Raw genomic sequence first — 23,852 nt, 5'->3', positions numbered from 1 at the left:
ACGTCTCGGTGGAACTGTACTCTAGGTAAATGACATGCTGCGAGACGGCAGCTCTTGGAGGAGAGATTGCCGTGGAATACAACTACAGAGTTTTATCATGCGGGTGTCGCACGGCGCACTTTTGATCGCGATCAAGCCCTATCCGGATAGAATTTCTCGGTCGCGATTCGTTCCTTCGCGCAACCTGCGCGAGGGGGCCAATCGCAGTCGAGAATTTCGATCCGTATCGGGCTTGATCGCGATCGAAAGGGGTCGTGCGTCACCGGTATTAGATTGACCGCGCGACGGCCCTCTTTCGGTAAAGTGCTTTGTAACGGCGTCCCTCTCCCAGTGTACGTGCGTGACGCCGTTCGAGCGGAAGCCCGAGTTGCATACATATGTTAAACAGTTGTAATTATGGTTACATAACTCGATGTCACTCGATGCCGCGTCGCTCGCTGCAAGACGATTTGCTGCTAAGAAGCCGTCTTTGGTGGCATGTGGCGATGCCACTCGAGGCCCACCGCCCACGATATGTGTCCGTTCCCTCTGTCAGCCTGATCCGTATGTGCTGTATACGAACATTAGAGAGCTTTAGTTTAGGGGACGCAAGCGGCTTGCGTACTCAAGAACTAGGGGCCACGTTACTGCGCATGCGCAGACCCGTATGTCCGGGTCTGCGCATGCGCAGTACCGTCGCCCCTCGTTCTTGCGTACGCAAGTCGCTTGCGTCCCCTAAACTAAAGCACTCTATTGTGTCAAAGCCACCAGCGTTTCTGTGGTGGCGGTGTTGTCTACCTGCGGCCAGCCTGTGGACCGTATTCTGGACTTCTCAGTTTCCAGATCTCTGGATCGGCGTAGGTGACACGTGTGTAGTATGCTACGGTATAGGCGGCCTGACGACTATAGCACTACTGGGTCCTAAATTCTGACAGCATGTATACAAAATAGCTCCCGTAGGCCGCAAATGAGAAACGTACATAACCAAGGGTGCATATAAAGCCACGTTCTGAGCAAGTGACCAGCACGGATACTCCCACTTCGCAGCACTCGGTGATATATGGCAGGCACCCATGATCGGCGACTCGGAAATATAGGCTTGCCAAATCACGATGGTATTGGCGATCACGGAAACTCGTAGTGTCTATCGGTGAAGGCATGTTATAGTGCTAAACATGGCTTTATATTACATAACCTGACGTGTTAAATCCTATGAGATGTTGTCGCGGCGCCTGGTATTCGTGTCATAAGTAGCGAGCGAGAGAGAGAGAAATAAAGTGGTCAGGTAGATAAAACATTTTCCGTAAATAAGCTACCCAAGGTTTAGTCCAGTTTAGCTTATATCAGCCAAACTTGGCAACCTGGCCGCAGATGTCACCGGCCACGCGCTCTGTTCAACGACTTTTAAACTTTTGGCTAAGACTGTATACTTCAGTCTGCGCTTCTCGGTGTGTATGTGCTCGGCGTTTTCACGAGGCAAGCCCTCCCGTTGGCAAGCCGACTTTTCCGCGTTCTTGCGCGTTTGCCCTTGAAGTCACTTGGCATGGCATATTTTTGCCGTCCTAAACATCCTCAGAGAAGGAGCCGAGCAGAGCAGCCACGAAAACGGTCTGCGTGGAGGGAAACGCATATTCTGACATATTTGAAACGGTTGTTTCGGCTGGCTGGGGACCGTTCTGGCGGCAACGTCGCGACCCAGACAGGCGGATGAATGCATAAGCAGAGACGCGAGCAGGAAGCCGCCGCGCGTGAAGATTAAGAAAGGGAACGGGGGCCTGCTCAGCGCGTTAAGAGGAAGCTTTAGCTCGGGTGCTCCTATCTAAATACATGTAAAAGGAGAATTCGTTTTTCTCAGCAACCACTGCACCGAATTTGACGAGGTTTGTTGCATTTAAAAGAAAAACTTAAAATCTAGTCACTGTTGGTTTATAATTTTTTGATTTAGATTGTCAATTTCTTATCAATAATGGGCAAAAATCGAAAATTTTCGGAAAACGAAACAATCAAGTTTACAACTCCGTAACTTAGCAAGGAAAATTTATATCACAATTATGCGAATTGCATCTGATATTACATCTAAAGCGGACAAAACCGATATTTACACGTGAATCTAAAAAAAAAAAAATACTTCCGCAATATGGAAATACAGCTTTTGCAGAACCCATCTACACAACGTAACAAATTCACGTAAGATATATATATATATATATATATATATATATATATATATATTGACATAGCGAATTTGTTCGCTTTGTATGACGTAATGGATGCCGTTTACAGCACCGCGACATCTGTTCTTCATGGAGAGCTATTAATTTATAAACTTCGTGCGTCTATTCTTTTTTCTTGAACTTTTGAATTTTTGAAAGTCGTTTTCGCAAAATTCAGGCCCTAAATCTATATTCCGCTTCCAACAGTCACTACAATTTAACTTTCTCTTTCAAATGAAGCACATTTCATTAATATCGCTCCATGGGTTATCTCAGAAAAATGTTTTTTTTTTTTGCGTTTTACATGTATTTGAATAGGCCGCGTCGGAGTTGGGCCCGAGTTAAAGCTTCCTCTTAAGCTCGCTGTGAATTTTGTCGCCTGCTTTGCCTTCTGCATGCTATGGTGCCGCGTCTAGCTTTGCCATTTTGCTAGAAGTGCCGAGAGTGTGTTTTCTTCTCTTCTTCCCCCCCCATCCTTGCGTTTTTTCGCTTCCTTTCACTGTTGTCTTCTCCCTTGTTGTTCCGCGCCGCATTTCATGGTCTTTATAAAAACTGGGTTCTCACTTCAGCAGCAGCAACAGTAAAGGAGGGGAAAAATATAGTAAAAATAAAGTGGCAGGCGGTAATAAAACTGCCGACACGTGCGCGCTAAGGAAAAGGAACGTCTCTCTCTCTCTCTCGGTGCGGTCGTTGTGGCAGTAGGCGCATATATATGCGTGCACTCCGCAGCAGATTCAGACTGCACGCTCCCTGGGCCGGTAGCCATTGTGGCTGCGCGCCGCGAGATTCCTTCCCGAGTGTATATGGATCTGGAGCGCAGGCCTGAGTGCGTCCGGTTCCGAGACGCTGCGTCTGGCTGGCTTCTGCTGCTGCTGGAGAGGCGAAAGGGAAATCAAAGCTGTGGCACCTCGCGCTGGGAGGTCTTTGACCTCTAAATTTCGGCGGGGGTCGCACGAAAGATTCCTGCATGGGCGAGCGGGGTCGTGTGCAAGCTGCTGATGGCGGCGATGACCCCACGCTATTTGGTCACGCCAATTGTCAGGACACGACCCTTTGCCAAGTGTCGATAACTTACGCCCGTTGAGTGGCCGAGAACTTCGAACTGCCGTGTCATCTATGGCCGAGGAATGAACTAGCACCACCGTAAGGGGCAACCACACACATGCGCCGTATTGCCGGCGTTTTCTTTATTTATTTCTTTATTTATTTCTCTCTCTCTCCTTCTCTCTCTCTCTCTCTCTCTCACGGCGTGCGTGCGCGCGCGCGCGCGCGTGTGTGTGTGTGTGTGCGTGTGTGTAGATTTCGTAGCGCACTGACCGCGCTGTACTTAACGTGTTCAACGTGGATAACGATTAAACGAGTTCACACCGTGCTATAGGCGTTGCGTACGTTAGACCCACACATAACAGCCTGATTGGCCCACGGCGTTAAGCACCCGCCACGGTGGCGCAGTGGCTATAGCGTTGCGCTGCTAAGCTCGAGGTCGCGGCTTCCATCCCAGGCGCGACGGCCGCATTTTGATGGGGGCGAAATGCAAAAGCCCTCTCGTACTTACATTTAAAGGTGGTCAGAATTAATCTGAAGCCCTCCCACTACGGCATATCTTATTATCAGATCGTGGTTATGGCACGTAAAAAGCCCCGGAATTTAATTTTAATTTAACGGCATAAAGTGCGTGTACGCACACGCGTCGGCAATCGCCACACCGAGAGTGGTTAAAAAACAACGTGTCGATAGCGTCCTGCTGGGCGCGTCATATGCCAGTCTGGCCTTGTCGAGGCATGTCTTGTCCGCTAGCCAGCCACCCAAACAAACAGTTACGAGATATTGTTGAATTTGGAAGAGAACTTTTGCAGCAGCTGGGATCAAGTAGCGCACTCTGGTATTTAGTGCGGCGCAAGCTTGCTTAACTTTGGCGATCGCGTTCTGTATAGTAAAGAAGGCAATTCGTTTTCTTTAGACCCCAGCACCTAGTCGTAGTCTTCTACAGCGTTTAATTAACGCCCCCCATCCATCTAGCGATGTCTTGAATTAGCGGGCTCGATGAACAAGCGTCGTCAATGCGATGGTATCGAGTCCTTTTTTTGTTAACAATCTTTCTGCCTCTCACGATCATGACTGATGTCCCAATTCAGCCGTGTGCGTTGGTGGATTGTCATGTATATATATGGCAAGAAAAGTAATGACGTTCAAGTCTCGTCAGAGACGCTTTTCTTTCCAATGTGTGTGCAGTTAAACTTCATTGACGGTTCACCGACGGATGCAGCGCCAAGTGTCGCAGTCAAGTATCGTGCGCGAAACATTGTATGGCAATGAGACTGCGTAAATTGGAGACGCCGTGAAATAGCGTGCGCTAAGCTAAATGAGAGAGAGAGAGACCAGGTGTAATGATGACGATGGTGGTGGCGAGAAAACGTTATAGAAAGGGACACGGAAATTCCTTGACATAAGTCGTACTGGCGTAACTATTAAAAGTGGTAAAGTCAACGACTCATCGCATCATCGATGAGATGGTTAACGTGTCTCTCAGCAAGAGCATTACTATAGTATGTGCGAGTTGTTCATACATCTACACTAATTATTTTCTTTTTTCTGCATTTGCAACCTTCAGAGCTGATAAGTAGCCTCGCTTTTATGTCATTGTGGTCGGCGTTGTTCGCAGGAGGGCCAGAATTAACAAAGCTATTGACGGCGCAATATCAAGCGCTGATACGAAAAAGTCTGAACAATGAACCGACAGCGGTGATATCTTCTATGAGATTGTTGCATGCCATATATATACTGTGGAGTAGCAAAATCGGAATAGTGATTGTGCTACGCTACACATCTGCGAGTTCTCTCCATCTCCGATATCCGGTACGCTCTTAGTCGCATAATTTATTTCTCCTATTAACTTCATCTATCTGCTGTTGGCAGCACGTACCCTTCCCGAGTCCTGTCCCGCCCTGATGCGATCTCTACCGGGTGAGGTGGGTCTTCACTGCAAGAATCGGGAAACGACGATGAAGCCGGGCATCGTGATGATGAAAAGAAGGTAGAAAAGATTGCATTCGCTTCATTGGTACATGGTGGTGACTCTCATCCGAGTCTCGAGCCGTTCTGACTAACACGGGGGCCAAGACGGCCTTAATTACCCCTTGGGGTCGTCGGTATCTCCTTGGGGAGTCTGTGGAAGTATTAGTGCCCTCGTCATGTTCTGCCGTCGACGCTTTCCCCCGGGAGTTCTCGACGAGCACCCTTTCATCGATAATGGGCCACTTCGTGGTGGCAGGAGGGCGACGTTGCTGTCTTGAAGCGAAGTGGAGGCGTGAACGTCAGCCGTGACGGCTGCGTGTTGCTGGTGGGGCATCCCCCTCGCCAGATGTGGTATAGTCGATGGCTCCTTGGAAAACTTGGGTCGATCATAAGAGCCCTCAGTATACAGTTTAAATGATCAATGGGCACTATATACAACGATTTAATTAGCGTACAGTTATATATAACCGGAAGGATGAGCTTAGACGCAGTCCGGAGTTGCATACATATGAACGTCACGCGTTGTTGTTGCAGTATACCCGCTGCGGGAACTCAGTGGCCGTATAGCGTTCTGAGCACAGCTGCGGCTGCTGCGTTCAATCGACGTTGGCGATAAATGCTAAAATGCTTGGGTACTTAGGTTTAAAAACGCACGTTCACGAACCCCAGATCGTCAAAATTAATCTGGAGCCCTCCACCCACGGCGTCTTTCTTTATGTTCCCGTGTTGCATGGAAGCGTTAAGCTCTACAAATCAATCAATCAATCAAGCCATCTTCTTACACTCGTCCCACCGGAGGAGGAGGAATTAACTTTTATTGTACAACCAGCACTTTATGATGGCCGGGCCTAAGCCTCCCATGAGGGGACGTCGAGGGCTTGCCTCGCCGCCGCCTCACGGGCGTGCTGGGTCGCCCAGGTTTGGTCGTCGAGGGCGGAGCTCCGCAGAGCCTCATGCAACCTCGACGATCGAGAGAGTCGTGGTGTTAGTCTGTGTGTACTGTGTTGGGCACTCCCACAGCATACGCGGAAGCGTAGCCGGGTGAATGCCACAGCACCGGCAGTTGGGGGTATAGTGTAGACGTTTGGAAATATAAGGTGGAGGCGGGCGGGTGAATGGTACGTGTTTGTAGCAGACGCAGGCTGGTAGCCTGCGCCCGGCTGAACTTGGGGTGAGGCGGGGGGAAGGTTCGGCGACTGAGGTAAAAGGCCTTAACGAGATCGTTATACGTTGTCAGATTGTCCCTGGTGTCCAACTCATCTCCAGTGACTCCGGTGCGGTTGACTAGGCCTCGCGCAATGGAGTGGGTGACCTCGTTGAGATTGGGGAGGTGTGGGTGGACAGGGCCCGCATGGGCCGGGATCCATGTCATGGAGATTATGCTGTCCTTAGAGTGTGGTGCCTGGCAGAGGATGCGAAGAGCTTGGGGAGAAATACGGCCTTTGCTGAAGTTAGTGACGGCTGAGCAAGAGTCACACACGATGGTGCGACAGGTGGGATCTAGAGTGGCCAGGGCGATGGCCACTTCTTCAGCCACAGTAAAGGAAATATAAATGTGCAGAAACAACAGTAAAAGTTTTTGTATTGTTGATGTGGTGCTTACACCCCTCGCTTTCCTGACGCCCGCGTAGGAAGAGCGCCCCTTCGTAGCTACACAGACATCAGAAGAACGAAGGTTGCGGCACCGAGACGGGACACAGAGAGATCCTCGCTGCAGCGTCGTGTGGACGTCTCCTCCCGCGCCCAGCTCAGCTCTGCAAGCGGTCCGGATAGCGCCGCTCCCCTTTCGGCGTGTTTCGTCACGCGCTCGCTTTTTCTTTTCTCGTAGGCACCGTTGCTCCAGCCTCGCGGATGAAGCATAACCTTTGCCTGAACAGCTGCCAGCACGCCCGCGGCGAGCCAAAGACAACATGGGGCGCGAGATGCTCGCCCCCCGCGAAGGTTGACACCTTCCTCCGCTCTTCGGGCATCAAACGCGGACGGACAGACAGACGACGACAGTGCACGCGTGTATATATACTCCAAGGGCTGTCCCCGTCAGCTTGCTGCACGTTTTCGTGTCACGGCGAGGGCGGATGCCGCTGGGAGGAGCGTTCGCGTGTGTGTATACAACGCCATATCACACCTAAGAATTCGCAGTCGTAATTACGTTGCGTTTTGCTTGACAATGATTGTTTTCGCTAGCTCGTCTTATTGGAGCCCGTTGTCGGCCCAACGGCAGCGGCAAGTCAGGTGCATCCTTGCGTGGCCTTATACACTAACTGTATCGCGGGCTATGAGTAACAGACTAAAGCAGAGCAGCGGTAGCTTTGCAGTTACGTCGTCCGTATACGAGATGAAACGACCCGAAGCATTGTCGTTGATCGTGCCCCTAGCGCACTTTCCGTGCTCGCCACGAAACAGCCGGGATCAGCAGCTCATCATGCTGTCGGTATACGTTTCTGCTATATAGGATACGTTGGTGGCGACGCCAACATTGCGTTTCATCTCCAGTTGGTTCCTTCCTCCTGTATTCCATGTCGTATAGCGAGGGGTATATGCTTATATATATATATATATATATATATATATATATATATAAAATAAAAATCATAAGAAGCCAACAAAGGACAACACAGGGAAAATTACTTGTACTCACTGACTGAATTAAAGAAATTATAAATTAATGGAAGTGAAAGTGGATGAAAAAAACAAAAAGTTGAAATGGCCACAGGTGGGCAACCAACCCACGTCTTCTCATTACGCGAGCGAGGCTGTTACCATTTGAGCTGCCGCGATGCCGTTTTCTCGTCCACTTTCTGAGGTATTTAAGTTTTACTACTAGAACTAACGCTGGGATTGTTAGCCAGCGCCACCACGTATACAAACCTTGGCGGCGGATGTGGAACATCCTTTCTGCCGCAGGCGTCACGAGTAGGTGATCTACTTGGGTGACGGCAACTGGTCAATAAGCCCACACATGCTACGTGAAGGCATCGATGTTGCCAGATTCGAGACCCTCGTTATGTAATGAACGAGAAGAAATAAGGCTAAACGAGGGGCTGGATATATATATATATATATATATATATATATATATATATAAACGAGAAGAAAGGGGGTTAACCGAGGGGCCCGATTATTATTAGTCATATCATGAGAAGCCAACAAACACTGACACCAAGGACAACATAGGGGAAATTACTTGTGCTTAATAAATGTAATGAAGAAACGATAAATTAATGGAAATTAAAGTGGATGAATAAACAACTTGCTGCAGGTGGGAACCGAACCCACAACCTTCGCATTTCACGTGCGATGCTCTACCAATTGAGCTACCGCGGCGCTGTTTCCCCATCCACTTCTTGGGTATTTATGTGTACTAGTAGAACCCTGGGAGTGTTATCCAGCGCCATCGCTCAACTCCGGCAACATTGATGCCTTCAGGTAGCATATGTGGGTTTATTGACCAGTTGCCTTCACCCAAAAAGATCACGTTCTCGTGACGCCTGCGGCAACAAGGACGTTACACGTCCGCCGCGAAGGTCTGTGAGTGATGGCGCTGGATAACACTCCCAGGGTTCTACTAGTACACATAAATACCCAAGAAAGTGGATGGGGAAACAGCGCCGCGGTAGCTCAATTGGTAGAGCATCGCACGCGAAATGCGAAGGTTGTGGATTCTGTTCCCACCTGCGGCAAGTTGTTTTTTCATCCACTTTAATTTCCGTTAATTTATCGTTTCTTCATTACATTTATTAACCACAAGCAATTTCCCCTATGTTGTCCTTGGTGTCAGGGTTTGCTGGCTTCTCAGGATATATATATATATATATATATATATATAGATGTGTGTGTGTGTGTGTGTGTGTGTGTGTGTGTGTGCGCGCGCGCTCTGTATTTGCAAATGCTCTCTAAACAAGAACGGCGTTTCTCGCAAACACCAACGAAAGCTTCAACGGATTTCCATAGTGCGTGATGTCCGCAAATTTTTGTGTTACTATACTTTCGCTCAGTCTCCGCCGGGGCGCGGTGACTGTGAGCGGGAATGGAGCGTATACGACCAAGGCAACTTCAGCAATCGGTCAGCACTGGCCTGGCGCGCATCTCTCTTTCGGGTCGCAGACGGCCGCGCAGGGTGGCCACCCGCTCTCTGCGTTCCGCGGCGAGAGCGTCTTCCGCGCGCGCGCGCCACGTCGCGCTCACGTGGCGACGCCGGCGCGCGCCGCAGGAAACCCGGTTATAAACGGGGCTGGGCACCGCCGATAAGTGAGAGCGACCACGTGGCGCCGCGGCGACGGCAGAACGTGGCTGCACCCACGTGGCACGCGCACAGCGCTGCCCCGCGCTGGCACTGCCGCCGCGGCACCGGTGCTCCCTTGATTGCTAGCCGTGCTTATAGTTCTAGTGCGAGTGGCGCCCCTTCGCGTGTCGCAAGGGCGCGGTCGGGGCGTTCACTGGCTTCGCGCGCTGTCCCGTTGCGAAATGGCGCGACGCACGCACACACAGCCGTGCTCTGTACCACATAGCATGTGGGTGGCCCCGTTGCAGACGGCCTCGGCGCTGCTGTTGCAGTTGCTGCCACGTTTGCCTCCCCGGTGATCCTCCCACGACCACGAAAGACTTCCAAAGCATCCCGAGTTCGTGTCGCGAATGTGTTAGCCCGCGACGGGGCTGCTCTTGCGCGCGCCGAACAGGAGGCGCGACCACCTTTTTGTCGGTCGAGCGTTGTCGTAGTGTTAGGGCACGGTGGAAGAATTTTTCCACCGTGGTTAGGGCCATAGTGAAAATATCCGCGCGTCCTTCCGCCTGCATCAATCGCAGGCCTAGCATACCAGCCGTATCAGTCAGGCTTGGAAATGCGGCCGTCTATTGCAACGTGTTCTCGGTAACTAGCAGTTGTACGCAACCCGTAAAGTTGGCGTGTGTCATTTCGGCGTCAACAACAGGCTGTGATATTACGCTGTTCGTAGACATATCAGCTTTATTGTTTTGTTGTTTTCTTCCTTGACATGGCTGTGCCCATAGATTTGGGGTTGAGGGTAAGCTCCGTTGTCTCCCTCCTTTTCTTTTTTTCTTTATATTTTTACCGTTTCTGCCAAACCTGCGAATTTTCGCCGCTGTGTCCGTGTCAACATCTGCTGAGTTGGGGTGACAGGCTTTTTGCAAGCGGTCAGTCATCGCAGCCTTGAGCGTACTTTTCGTACTACTGCAAATGCGGATGAGGAAGTGACTGTCGTAAGCTCCAACTGATAATTCTTACTGGATAGTAACAACTGTCTTATTCGGTGGTGGACACCTAAACATGTGGTACGATAGGGAGGTAGTGGGGCACAGAAGGGGCCGGGGAAGTGTAGATATCGGCACAGCGCCATCTCGATGGCTGGACGAACTCACAGACTGCAGGAGTGCGTCTATTTTCGTGGGTTTCCCAAAACTCCGTTGCGCATATTGCCGCCGATTTTATAGCGAAAGAGTCATATATTATCGAGCAGGACCCACTTTAGGCTCGCAATAGAACACTGTCGGGTTCTTCACCGTCGCTGCGACGTGTGACGGAAGTATATCCTCGTGTATGAATGCGCGTCTCGAGCATCGCCATCGAATGCAGGTTGTTTCGTCCGGAGTCCCAGTGGAATCGCTCAGTCTGTCATTGCAGGTTCGTGCCAGGCAACGCTGCCTGTGCGTCGTTATTTTCATTTATTTGGGTGTGCATTTATTTTTGGCAGAAAACTTGCTGCGTGCAACAACGATCACTCGTTAATTATACCCTGACGAAGGCAAACGTCGAAACGTTGGCTCCAGCCTCGAGGCATCGCCTGCTCGACCATTGCTGGTTACACTGTATATAATCTGAGTTGTACATGTCGAGCAGTCAGCTGTCGTATAAGATTAATTAAATTGGCGGCACGTTGGAAGCGAGCTCAGACACGGCGGCGGACCAGGACGATAAGAAATGTCCGATGTTTAGTTCCACACCGTCTAAATGTAGTAGCATGTTCGTTACTTTCGTCTATGGTCAGGCAAGTACAGCGGGCCGCATTATTGGACACGGTATGTCATGTGCGTGTCTACACCAGACGAGCTCTCTTTCGAACTTACACATTTAATTGCTGCAATCGTTGCTCGAATAGGTGTTTTCTCTGATATTTGGTCATAAATTGTTAAAGCTGAACTAGCCGTCATCAGAACGGCTGCGTCGAGCGCAGCTCTGGTCGTGTGATAGACGAGAAGAATAGGAACAAAGGAGTGTGTGTGTGTGCCTTCCTTTTTGCCGGTTTTCCGCGGACGGCAGTTTGGCGAACAGAACGGACCTTTCGTGAGTGCGTGCGTGGGAAAGTGTGGAATCGCGATGGCGCGTGCTTCCACGTGGACCAGCCGCTCCAAGCGAGCGCCGGACGGCTTTCGTCATCCTCGGCATCGCGACCGCTGGCTGTAAACTCGATGGCAACCTAAGAATTCAAACAAGCTGTGCCCACAAAACGCAATGTGCCTGCCCTTCACCTCTGAAAGAGACCCGAGCCAGCTGCAGTCCGCTCACAGCTTAACGACTCTGCTTGTCTGGCATAAATGCTGGCATATTAGAGAAAAAAGAAAAAATGAAAACGCTGTTTCAAGCTCAAATATTAACTTGTGCTAAGCGTGATACCAGGATCACCTATAACATCTGCCCTGGACATTCATGTTTCCTCCTGAAACCTATGACACAGACATATCTCCTGCAGAACTGCTGTTTCTATATGGGGAATACCGCTGGGCGCCAGACAAGTAAGCGAACCTTATTGGTTGTATATAATTTGTGTGCAATTGTGAGATGACTCCTGCTGGCTCGGCTCTCTTTCAGAGGTGAAGAGCATGCAGGTGCACTGCGTGCTTGTGGGCGGAGTTCGTTCGTAGTCCTTAAGGTTGTCACCGACCGTGTGTACAGTTCACTATACTGCCCCCGGCCACGTGCGTGGCGGGCAATATGGCGGGTGGCTGCGCGTATTCGCCGAGCATGCAGTTTCCTTGCAAAGCTTCTGAAATACTTGCAGCGGGCAGAAACGCGACACGATGTACGGCGCCCGTCACGTCTTTCTCGTGTTGTGCGTTCGTTTGGTTGGGCGCTGTAAGTTGTCAGAATGCACTCGAACCAAGCAGCCCAGCTCTCCGCGTAAGTCTCGCAAAACGTTCGGTCAAAGTCAGATTGGTTTGATTCGCAAAATACGGATTATAACGGGGCTATCGGCATTCTTCTCTCCTTACATCCTCTCCCTCACGACTTGTAGGGAAGCAGAACGGTTGCGTGTTTAGTTCACTTGCGATCCTACTCTCCCATGGGTGCGCGGCTTCGGTCACAGCCGCGGTCCTACCGTGGCATTTACGGCTCCATGCCCCCGCTCCCCCCCCCCCCCCATTTTTCTTCTTATTCATATTGTTATTCTCGAAAAGGCACGCGGAATGTGGCCCCGTATACGAGCTCTTGATGGGGGGTGTCGTCATTCCGATTCCGTCGGTAGCATTGCACGAATGCTTGTTCGCGTGTGTCTGACCGCGGCGCCTGCCTTAGCTGCTTATGGAGAAAGTGCGCGAGAGGCTATCAACTGCTGGGCCGTAGAGCCGCCCCACCGCGGTGTTCCATCGCGTTCCGCGCGCGGCCTGTGTTCCTTCCTCCCTCTCTCAGCGGGTGTTAAGTTTTCCTGCTCTGGCTGCGTGGAAAGCGGGCGCGACGCCGATGTAACGGTTACAAGGACGTCTCCGGTGCAGCGGCCGCTATGTACGCAGGCGAGCCGCACGATCTGATCCACACTGCGGCACTCCTGGCGTGCGCTATCGCCATCGGCGACAAAGGGGGGGACACCGAGTCGCAGAGAGTTATGACGGCTAACACAGAAACAGAAAGAAAATGTGAGAGAGAGAGAGAAGGCACAAGAAAGCCGCTTAAAAGAGCACCGACGTACGTGAAGTTGTGGCTCCGAAGGCGCGTGTGCTCAGTCCGTAGACAGCCCGCCTCCAAGGTTGCGGCCTTGGCCTCTTAACTCTGGGCGCCGCCTTTTTCTTTCCCTTTCGCTCTGTTTCTGGTCGGCGTTAAAAACTTTCTCGTCTCTGCGGCGGCCCCGTCTCGTTCGAGTCTCGCGCGTTCTTACGGACCTTGCAGCGGATCATCTCGTTCTCCCTTTTCGTTGTTTTTGCCGCGGCTTTGTACGCCTCGTATCCAGCTGTAGGAGTCTAGGGCGCCAGCGATTATCACGAGCTTAGCGGCCAGTTCGCGAGGGCGAATATGCGGATTAGCTGCATAACTTATCGTTGGTGTGTACGTGCCGGGAGTGAAATGCACCCCGTAGTTGACGTACGGCTGCAGGAGCGTGATGATCGGGTGCTACACGAAACAATGTCATTTCCTTCGGCGACTTGCGTGTGTGTTCTCTTGTGAGCATGATAACTGGGCTGTTTGAGGTGGATTACTCGAAGCAGGCATTAATTATGTGGGAAATCTTGGGCTGATATGTGGCCATTCCTAATTTATTTCACTGAGATCGAAAGCATTCATTGTGTGCATAAACGAAGTATCGCTGGCTTCTTCGCGTGACCTAATCGTTCAGTTTCTCGTGGCGAGAGGAAAACAAACCACATACAATATATATATATATATATATATATATATATATATATATATATATATATATATATATATATATATATAATATTGACACGTGTACTTATCTTTATCGGGCGACCACGTTTCGCCGCTTAACAACTGTAATCGCACAGCGAGGGACGCGCCTACATGTATCCGACGTTTCTGGAAAGTTATCGATGCTTCTACCCGGCTGTCTGTTGTCGCCGAACCTTGTGTTATCTGATTTCATCGCGTAACGCGAATGGTGTAGAACTTTGTGGAAGGCACGCGGGTCCGAACGATTAGTCTGGAACATTCGACGACTGCTCTATAAAAGCCGACGCGCTTGACCCGCTGATCAGATTTTCGACGATCGCCGACTGTGTTCGCCGCTCTTGTTGTGCTTTAAGTGTAGCCTGTTTTGTGGGCACAGGTTCGCCCAATAAAAGCTAGTTTACCCTTTCACAGTATTGCTACTGTGTTCATTGCCGTCACGACCACGTGACATCTGGTGGAGGTGCTTTTGGTCCATGTACCGGACGCCCCCGACAAGCCGTGATCCAAGCCCGGACCGTAAAGAGAGCAGCAACGTAGTCACGGACCATCGAGTAAGCCGTCGTCTACAACAGCTGCCCCCGGAACACGGACTTCTTCCTGAGAAGACCAAGAAGATCGTGGCCAAGACAACCCCAATGGCTGCCCCAGCGTCCCCCGTTGTCCTGCAACAACCTCGGGACCCACCGACCTTCCATGGAGCAGCGACTGAAGACCCGGAATCATGGCTGGAGACCTACGAACGCATCGCGACGTTCAACAACTGGGACTCCGACGACAAGCTGCGGCATGTCTACTTCGCCTTAGAAGACGCCGCCAGAACTTGGTTTGAGAACAGGGAATCGACCTTGACAACGTGGGACCTGTTCCGTAGCAGCTTCCTGAGCACCTTTACGAGCGTCGTGCGCAAGGAAAGGGCCGAAGCCATGCTGGACGCCCGAGTGCAGCTACCTAACGAGAACGTCGCCATATTCACGGAAGAAATGAACCGTCTGTTCCGCCACGCCGACCCGGATATGCCCGAAGAGAAGAAAGTCCGCCTTCTCATGCGTGGCGTGAAGGAAGAACTTTTCGGCGCAATGATACGAAGTCCACCGAAGACCGTAGAAGAGTTTCTTCGCGAGGCCACCAGCATCGAGAAGACACTCGAAATGCGGAACCGGCAATTCAACCGCCGCACGAACTCTACCAACTACATAGGAATTCAGTCACTGGCCAGCGACGACCTGCGCGAGACTATCCGAGCGGTCGTGCGGGAGGAACTACAAAAGCTGTTCCCGTCATCGCAGCCTCAAGTGGCTTTGATTGCCGACGCCGTACGTGAGGAGCTCCAACAACAACTCGGAGTAGCCCCTGAATCGCCGCAGCCTCAGCCGCAAGCGATGACATACGCCGCTGTAGCCCGCCGTCACGTTCCCCCTCCGCGCCCACGGCAGGGCCCAGTGACGGCACAGTTCCGTCGTCCACCACCAACCCCGCCGCCAGCACGCCAACCCGTCACCCCACGCGGCATTCCAAGGAAGACTGACGTTTGGCGAGCCCCCGACCACCGCCCGCTCTGCTATCACTGCGGAGAAGCCGGCCATGTGTATCGCCGATGCCCATACCGGGAGATGGGACTGCGAGGTTTCGCCGTCAACGCTCCGCGCCCGCAGCAAGGTGAACGCCCTCGCGATATCGCGGACTACCTCGCCGCTACTCAGTGGAACTCTCGACGACCGTCGCGTTCGCCATCACCAGGCCGCTACCTGTCGCCGCAGCGCCGACCATACACTGGCCCAGCCCGGGGCCGGTCAGCGAGCCCATATTCGGAAAACTAAAAGCAGCAACCGATGGAGGTGCGGTTGCTGTCCGTCGAACTGACGAAGATGCTCCGCCGCCGACGAAACTACCTCGACGACATAACGACACGCCGCCGTCCCGACGAAATCAGGAAGCGAAGACTACACCGATGAAAGACGACTTGACGACGCGACATTCCAACTTCAGTTCAACACGACGCAGCCGTGATCCGACGCCAAGACCTAACTGTAACGCAAGACAGAGAACCACCGACCTCGACGTGCTTCTCGACGGCCACGCAGTCACCGCTTTAGTAGACACAGGAGCCGATTACTCCATCATGAGTGGACCCATCGCCGCCCAGTTGAGGAAAGTTAAGACTGCATGGGAAGGCCCTCAAATTCGGACCGCTGGAGGACACCTTATCACGCCGACTGGAATATGCACGGCAAGAATAACCATTCATGACCGGACTTACCCTGCCACCTTCGTTATCCTCCAACAGTGTTCACGAGACGTCATTCTCGGTATGGACTTCCTGAACCAACACGGCGCAATCATCGACCTGCAGTCGAAGTCTATAACGCTGTCGGAAGATAAAGCGACACCGCCGGAGAGCTCTCGTAGTCGCCACGCCTTGAGTGTGCTCGAAGATCAAGTGAGCATCCCGCCTCGCTCCAGCATTGTTATTTCGGTCGGCACAGAAACACCCGCTGACGTAGAAGGCGTCATCGAAGGCGACCAACGTCTACTGCTAGACCGTGAAATTTGCGTCGCAAGAGGGATCGCTCGACTGCATGGAGGGAAAACTGAAGTGTTGCTGACAAACTTCAGCCAGGAGTTCAAGCACATCAACAAGGACACGACGATCGGGTACATTGAGGAAATTCTGGAAACCAGTCATGCGTTTGTCCTCTCGGATTCCGCCGCATCTGCCCCGACGACCATGGTTCCCGAACCAAACTACGACATTAATCCAAGTCTCCCCATGGGCAAGCAGCAACAGCTCAGAAGTCTGCTCCGACGATACAATGCCTGCTTTTCGACATCATCGAGGATTCGACAAACACCAGTCGCCAAGCATCGCATAATCACCGAGGAGTGCACTCGACCGCTCCGCCAGAGCCCTTACCGAGTTTCGCCGCGAGAACGTGAAGCTATAAGAGAACAAGTCGACGAAATGCTGCGCGACGACATCATCCAGCCGTCGAAAAGCCCGTGGGCGTCCCCTGTTGTCCTGGTGAAGAAAAAGGACGGAACCCTACGTTTCTGCGTCGATTATCGTCGTCTGAACAAGATCACGAAAAAGGACGTATACCCCCTCCCACGGATAGACGACGCATTGGATCGGCTCTGCAACGCTAAATACTTCTCGTCGATGGACCTCAAGTCTGGCTATTGGCAAATAGAAGTCGACGAAAGAGATCGCGAAAAGACCGCCTTCATCACCCCGGACGGCCTCTACGAGTTCAAGGTTATGCCATTTGGACTGTGCTCGGCGCCCGCAACGTTCCAACGGGTGATGGACACGGTTTTAGCAGGATTGAAGTGGCAGACCTGTCTCGTTTACTTGGATGACGTCGTTGTCTTCGCCGGCAATTTCGACGATCACCTTAGGCGGCTCGCAACAGTACTAGAGGCCATCATGTCATCAGGACTTACTCTGAAGCCGGAAAAGTGCCACTTCGCTTACCAGGAGCTTCTATTTTTAGGCCACGTCATCAGCAAATCTGGAGTCCGCCCCGACCCGCAGAAGACAGCTGCCATCGCAAAGTTCCCGCAGCCCGTCGACAAGAAGGCAGTGCGTAGATTCCTTGGCATGTGTGCCTACTACAGGCGCTTTGTCAAGGACTTTTCACGCATCGCGGAGCCGCTAACACATCTAACCAAATGTGATGTCGAGTTCAAGTGGGAAACGCCGCAGGCCGACGCATTTCAAGAACTCAAACGACGCATGCAGTCGCCGCCCGTACTTGCGCACTTCGACGAGCACGCCGATACCGAAATTCACACTGACGCCAGTAGCCTAGGCCTCGGTGCCGTCCTAGTCCAGAGAAAAGATGGACATGAACACGTGATAGCTTACGCTAGCCGGTCGTTGTCAAAAGCGGAAGGCAATTATTCTACAACCGAAAAGGAATGCCTCGCCATCGTTTGGGCTACAGCGAAATTTCGCCCTTACCTATATGGCAGGCCATTCAAAGTGGTCAGCGACCATCACGCGTTGTGTTGGCTAGCTAACTTAAAGGACCCTTCAGGACGGCTGGCACGGTGGAGCCTCAGACTACAACAATATGACATCACTGTAACATACAAGTCCGGACGAAAACACTCAGATGCCGATTGCCTATCACGCGCCCCCATTGACCCGCCGCCGCAAGATGACGAGGATGACGACGCCTTCCTTGGCATAATAAGCGCGGAAGACTTCGCCGAACAACAACGAGGGGACCCGGAGCTAAAAGCCCTAGTCGAGTATTTGGAAGGGCACACCGGCGTTGTCCCTAGGGCATTTAAGCGTGGATTATCTTCGTTCACGCTTCAAAACAACCTACTCGTGAAGAAGAACTTCTCACCAGTCCGCGCCAACTACCTTCTTGTTGTTCCGTCGGCGCTGCGTCCAGAAGTACTGCACGCCCTACATGACGATCCGACCGCTGGGCACCTCGGTTTCTCCAGAACGCTATCGAGGATACAAGAAAAGTATTACTGGCCGCACCTAACCGCCGATGTCGCCCGTTACGTCAAGACATGCCGAGACTGTCAGCGACGCAAGACACCACCGACAAGGCCAGCGGGATTACTACAGCCGATCAAGCCTCCTCACCGACCTTTTCAGCAGATCGGGATGGACTTGTTGGGACCGTTTCCGACATCGACTTCCGGAAATAAGTGGATCGTCGTGGCGACGGACTATCTCACCCGCTTCGCTGAAACTAAAGCTCTACCGAAAGGCAGCGCAGCCGAAGTGGCGAAATTTTTCGTCGAGAACATCCTGCTGCGACATGGTGCTCCAGAAGTCCTCATCACCGACAGAGGAACGGCTTTTACAGCAGAGCTCACGCAATCCATTCTGCAGTACAGCCAGACAAGCCACAGGAGGACAACTGCCTACCGTCCGCAGACGAATGGTCTCACGGAGCGCCTGAACAAGACCCTCGCCGACATGCTAGCAATGTACGTCGACGTCGAACACAAGACGTGGGACGCGGTCCTGCCGTACGTAACCTTTGCGTACAACACGGCGGTGCAAGAAACAACACAGATCACGCCGTTTAAGCTGGTTTACGGCAGGAACCTGACGACGACGCTTGACGCCATGCTGCCGCACGTAACTGACGAAGAGAATGTTGACGTCGCTAGCTATCTCCAGCGCGCCGAAGAAGCCCGACAGCTCGCCCGCCTGCGAATCAAGAGCCAGCAGAGGACCGACAGCCGACACTACAACCTCCGACGACGCTTCGTCGAGTACCAGCCTGGCGACCGTGTTTGGGTCTGGACCCCGATACGCCGACGAGGACTCAGTGAGAAACTACTCCGACGCTATTTCGGACCCTACAAGGTCATCCGACGTATTGGCGCGCTGGACTATGAGGTCGTGCCAGACGGCATTTCGCATTCACAGCGACGTCGCGCACGACCTGAAGTGGTTCACGTGGTGCGTCTTAAACCGTTTTACGGACGCTAACGAACTTTCCTTATTTTGTTTTTTTCTTTGCTACGAGTGCTTATTTATTACTTTAGTTTGTTTGCAGCATCGGGTCGATGCTTTTTAAGAGGGGGGTATTGACACGTGTACTTATCTTTATCGGGCGACCACGTTTCGCCGCTTAACAACTGTAATCGCACAGCGAGGGACGCCCCTACATGTATCCGACGTTTCTGGAAAGTTATCGACGCTTCTACCCGGCTGTCTGTTGTCGCCGAACCTTGTGTTATCTGATTTCATCGCGTAACGCGAATGGTGTAGAACTTTGTGGAAGGCACGCGGGTCCGAACGATTAGTCTGGAACATTCGACGACTGCTCTATAAAAGCCGACGCGCTTGACCCGCTGATCAGATTTCCGACGATCGCCGACTGTGTTCGCCGCTCTTGTTGTGCTTTAAGTGTAGCCTGTTTTGTGGGCACAGGTTCGCCCAATAAAAGCTAGTTTACCCTTTCACAGTATTGCTACTGTGTTCATTGCCGTCACGACCACGTGACAATATGTTATAATGTGGAGGTGGGCAGGGGAGGGGCAATGTGATATCGTTAAAACACGGCCTATGGTACATTCCACTGGTTCCTGAAACGCTCCAGCTCTGAAAGCCTGCCCCAGTCGAACGTGCTCGCTGCTGCTCCGACAGCAATCGCAATCGTCGCGTGATCGGGTTTCTGTCGCGCTCATTTCCCGCAGCTGAGAGCGCCTCCGAGCGTTCTGAGCAAGGAGCGCGGCGCTCTGAATAAGCGCGGCTAACGCGTTCGGAGCGCTCGATTTCGACCAGCCGAATGTGAACCGCACCGCGAGAGCGCCATATATATATATATACAGAATGTTCGAAAGCGCCGGACTGATGTTCTATCGAGCTCAGTATGAGAGCGACAATGCGAAAGCGCGCAGCAAAGCGCTCGCGCATTGTAGCTCATACTGAGCGCGATACTAGGCTATTATGTATCTCGCTAGATGTGATCTCGCTACTATAGTAGCGAGATTTCTTTATAACGACCGCATACGCTTACTACCGCGCCGTAAAGAGACACCAATATTCCACTTTCTATAATACCATATAATCGCATGAGCTTATGCAGTTTTTTTTTTTTTTTTTACCGGACTCATAAGTTCATGTGAGATTACGGATATGAAGGATACGTGAATTTTAAGATAGGGACATCCGTTTGGTGCCGTAGGGCAAACTAACGCAATAATAAAGAAAAAGAGAAAACAGCGCAATACTGACGTGCATGAAATTAACGCCGTGGAACTCTCTCTTCATTTTTTTTTTTCCTCCCTGGTCCTGCAGACGTGCAGTTCGCATATTCGTTCAAGGCGTGAAATTCTGTCAAACGGCGGCGCGTTGCATTGCGCATTGTTTGGCAACGCATGTGTTCGTCCCTCGTGTGTCGCTACGCCGCCCGCTGTGAGCCTTGCATGCACGCAGCCGAGTGCCTGACCTTGTAAGGCAGCGCGCATATAAGGACAATGCGGCAGCAACAGCGTGCGTGGGGCGTGGTCCTGCCATGCAAATGCAGTTTCTTCTTATGCACCGCTCGCCTCAATGGCTAATATACGGCTACTGTTCGCTTTCTTTTGCGATGTATCTGTTTAAATTCTACCCCGCTTTCATTTGCTTTACGACTACGGCTTACGCAAGTTTTCCATATTTTACGACACGCCCATGGTTAAGCAGTCTGGTGGACCTTATAACGCGCCAGAGCTGTACATTGTCGTCTCTCTCCTTGCGGCTGGCGGTCCATGGATGGGTTGAATTCACAAAACTTATCGTTCGCAAGTGCTGTTTGCCATGGTTCGACCGCTTTCGTATGATATGTACAGGACGGTTAGCTGGCATTTCTCTTATTTCATTTCATTTATTAATCCTAAGGGCCCAGAATAGGGCATTACATAGGGGGGGGGGGATAACAACAACAAGAAACTTCAAAGGGGGGGGGGGTTATAAGCATGAAGATCAAAACACAACATAAAGAACATAAATGCTTTCAGCATTAAGAAGATACAGTGCATCTAGTGCTAGAATGGCGTAATGATTATATAATGCAATAACAGAAGATCGAACTACAACACTATTTAGAATAACTCAACAAATGCATGACAGTGAGCAAAGGTAGTAGGGCGCTCAAACAGGATAACATGGTAGTTTGGAAAAGATCAGCTGGGATGGCGGGCTTGCTCATTAAAGTAGTTTAGCAAAGCCGATTGGAAAGAAGATAATTCCTTAATGTTCACAATGAATGGCGGAAGCGCGTTCCACTCATTCATTGACAAGACAAAAGGTGAGTGTAAATATTTTATAGTCCGCGCGAAGGGTGGGTATCTTTGCATTCGTGGTCAATACGGGCGGAGATGTGGGCTACTGGATGAAAGAATTCGCGTAAAAAGGCACTGTTACTGTACTGAACACTGTGAACAAGGATAATCGTGAATATTTTCTGCGTATTACAAGGGATAGTTATATAGCGTAAGAATTTTTTTCCGAGTATGAGACTGGGTCAGGTGCCTCGGGCATCTTTCTACCCTTTAGTAAGTCGTTATAGAAGTCCTAGTTGACATGATGTATTATTTTATTTTAACAACACTAGGGCTATTATAGGCGCCGTATAACGGGGAGCTGCGGGTTAATTCTGGCCACCCGTGGCTTCTTCAGCGTGGCTTGCGGAAGAAATACCGGCCCAAGATCCTTCGTCACATCCTTCATCATATCCTCGGTCACATCCTTCGAAAGCGGTCTCCAATCACGGACTAACGTGAAACAAGCATTTAATTTACTCCGAAACTTCGTGCACGAAGCTTCCATAGTAAGCCACACTTAGCTCCGTTCCCTTCGACAAATATGTAGCCTCCAGCCATCACATAAGTGTATAATGGATCCGATCTGATAGCTTAATCCTTTTGCGTGCGGATCCGGTAGCGTCCACCGATTTGGTCCTACGTTCTGCTAGAACCTCCTCCCCGTTTGGTTGTTGCGGCCTCGGTATAACTTCTTGCGTCGACGTGGCGCGTTCCTGTCCCGTAGAGCGGTGACGGACTCGCGGAGAGGGTGGCCGGCCGCCGTGACCGGAATGTCAATGCTCCGCCTCTCCTTGGAATCCAATCGGCCGGCAGAAAAGGAGAAAGGCTCTCTTTCGACGAAAGAGGTCGGCCGGAAACCGACGGGCGAGCGAGGAGACTTCGCTTGCGCCACTTCGTCTGTGTCGTAACTCTCTCTCTCTCGACTTTGTAAGGAAACCAGGTGGCCCGGGGAGGCAAGCGGTGGCATGAGCGTATGGAGCAGCAATTGGTAACAACAGATAAATGAGAGCTGTGCGCTCTCGGGCCTTTTCCAGAGTGATTATGTATCCTTGACTTAGGCGCACATTTTTGCTGCCGAGCACGAGGTCGCTGGTTCGATTCCCGGTTGAAGCGGCGGCAGCATTGCAGCGGGAGTGGAATGCGAGCATGCCTGCGTACGCCCTGGCTTCGTCGCCTTGTGATCATCGCTAGGTGGTCATAATTATTATGGCGCCCTCCGATACGACGTCCTCATTTATTCCTAGCTGACTCCCAGTCGTGAAACGTAAAGCTACATTTTAAAGCGAAACGTCCACTGAAGATAGTACGCGCTTAGTTCAGACGGACATATTCGAAGGCCCGGTTTCATTTTTCTCATTTTGCTCCCTAATCGCCGCGCCCGTGACGTCAGTGGGCGGCGGTGTTTTCGCTCGTTCGAGACCCCCTGCGCAGCAGCAGGAGACTGCGGAATATAGTCGCCAGCTCAATGAGTGAACTTCTGAATTCAATGTTTTTTTTGTGTGTTTTAATTGGTAAGCAACTGACAAGAGCCGAGCAGACGTTTCGAAAACATGTGACGCCGCCTTGAGCTTGCGCGGGAATGTGAAGGTCTGAACCCGCGTGTTGCTATCTCGCATACCGTGGCTTAAGCATCCGCCTCCCACGGTGCGTCCGACCTACGTAAGAAGTGTAGCTTACCGTTTCGACTTCACCTAACCTACCGCTTTGGTGTCCGTTTATGCGGCGCAAGTTACTTTATAATATACGGTATAGGCCACGTTGGTGCCGCCGCCTTGTATTTGTTAACGAAGGAGAAGAAGGGAAACCGAGGGGTTCGATGTTTGTCACGACCGTATCAAGACAATGATGCCAAGCAAAGCATCGGGGGAAATTAGCTGTGATCGAAATCGAGATGTAGAAAATAATAAAGAACACGGAAATGAAAGCGGACGAAAAGGTAACTTGCCCCCAGTGGGAGCCGAACCCACAACCTCCGCATTACGCGTGCGTTGCACTACTAATTGTGCTACGGCGACGGCTATCAATCCGTCCACTAACTTAGGTATGTTGTGTTTACTAGATGTATTCCTAGGGGTATATATATAAGCCATTGCGTATGCATTCTTAATTCCATGTTTTCCCCACTTTCCTCGTGTGATATGTGTCTAATTGACCGCATCAACGTGTCTGTAAATAGTAAATAGAGAAACGATCTTTACGGATTCCACAAGGAAGGCACGGAG

At 51.4% G+C, this 23,852-nt stretch overlaps 1 protein-coding gene and 1 non-coding gene across 2 annotated transcripts in view; one reads left to right on the top strand and one right to left on the bottom strand.

Moving 5' to 3' along the window:
* LOC126535958 (phospholipid-transporting ATPase VA-like) overlaps positions 1-23,852 on the top strand; it is a 214,125-nt gene that overhangs the window by 24,398 nt on the left and 165,875 nt on the right. The window lies entirely within an intron of this gene.
* TRNAS-UGA (transfer RNA serine (anticodon UGA)) lies at positions 8,459-8,531 on the bottom strand. The gene has a single exon. It is a non-coding gene; the product is annotated as a tRNA-Ser (tRNA).

The sequence above is a fragment of the Dermacentor andersoni genome, chromosome 4 (genome assembly GCF_023375885.2).
Source record: "Dermacentor andersoni chromosome 4, qqDerAnde1_hic_scaffold, whole genome shotgun sequence".
NCBI classification, from domain to species: domain Eukaryota; kingdom Metazoa; phylum Arthropoda; class Arachnida; order Ixodida; family Ixodidae; genus Dermacentor; species Dermacentor andersoni.
This window is presented reverse-complemented; position numbering and strand designations above follow the sequence as displayed.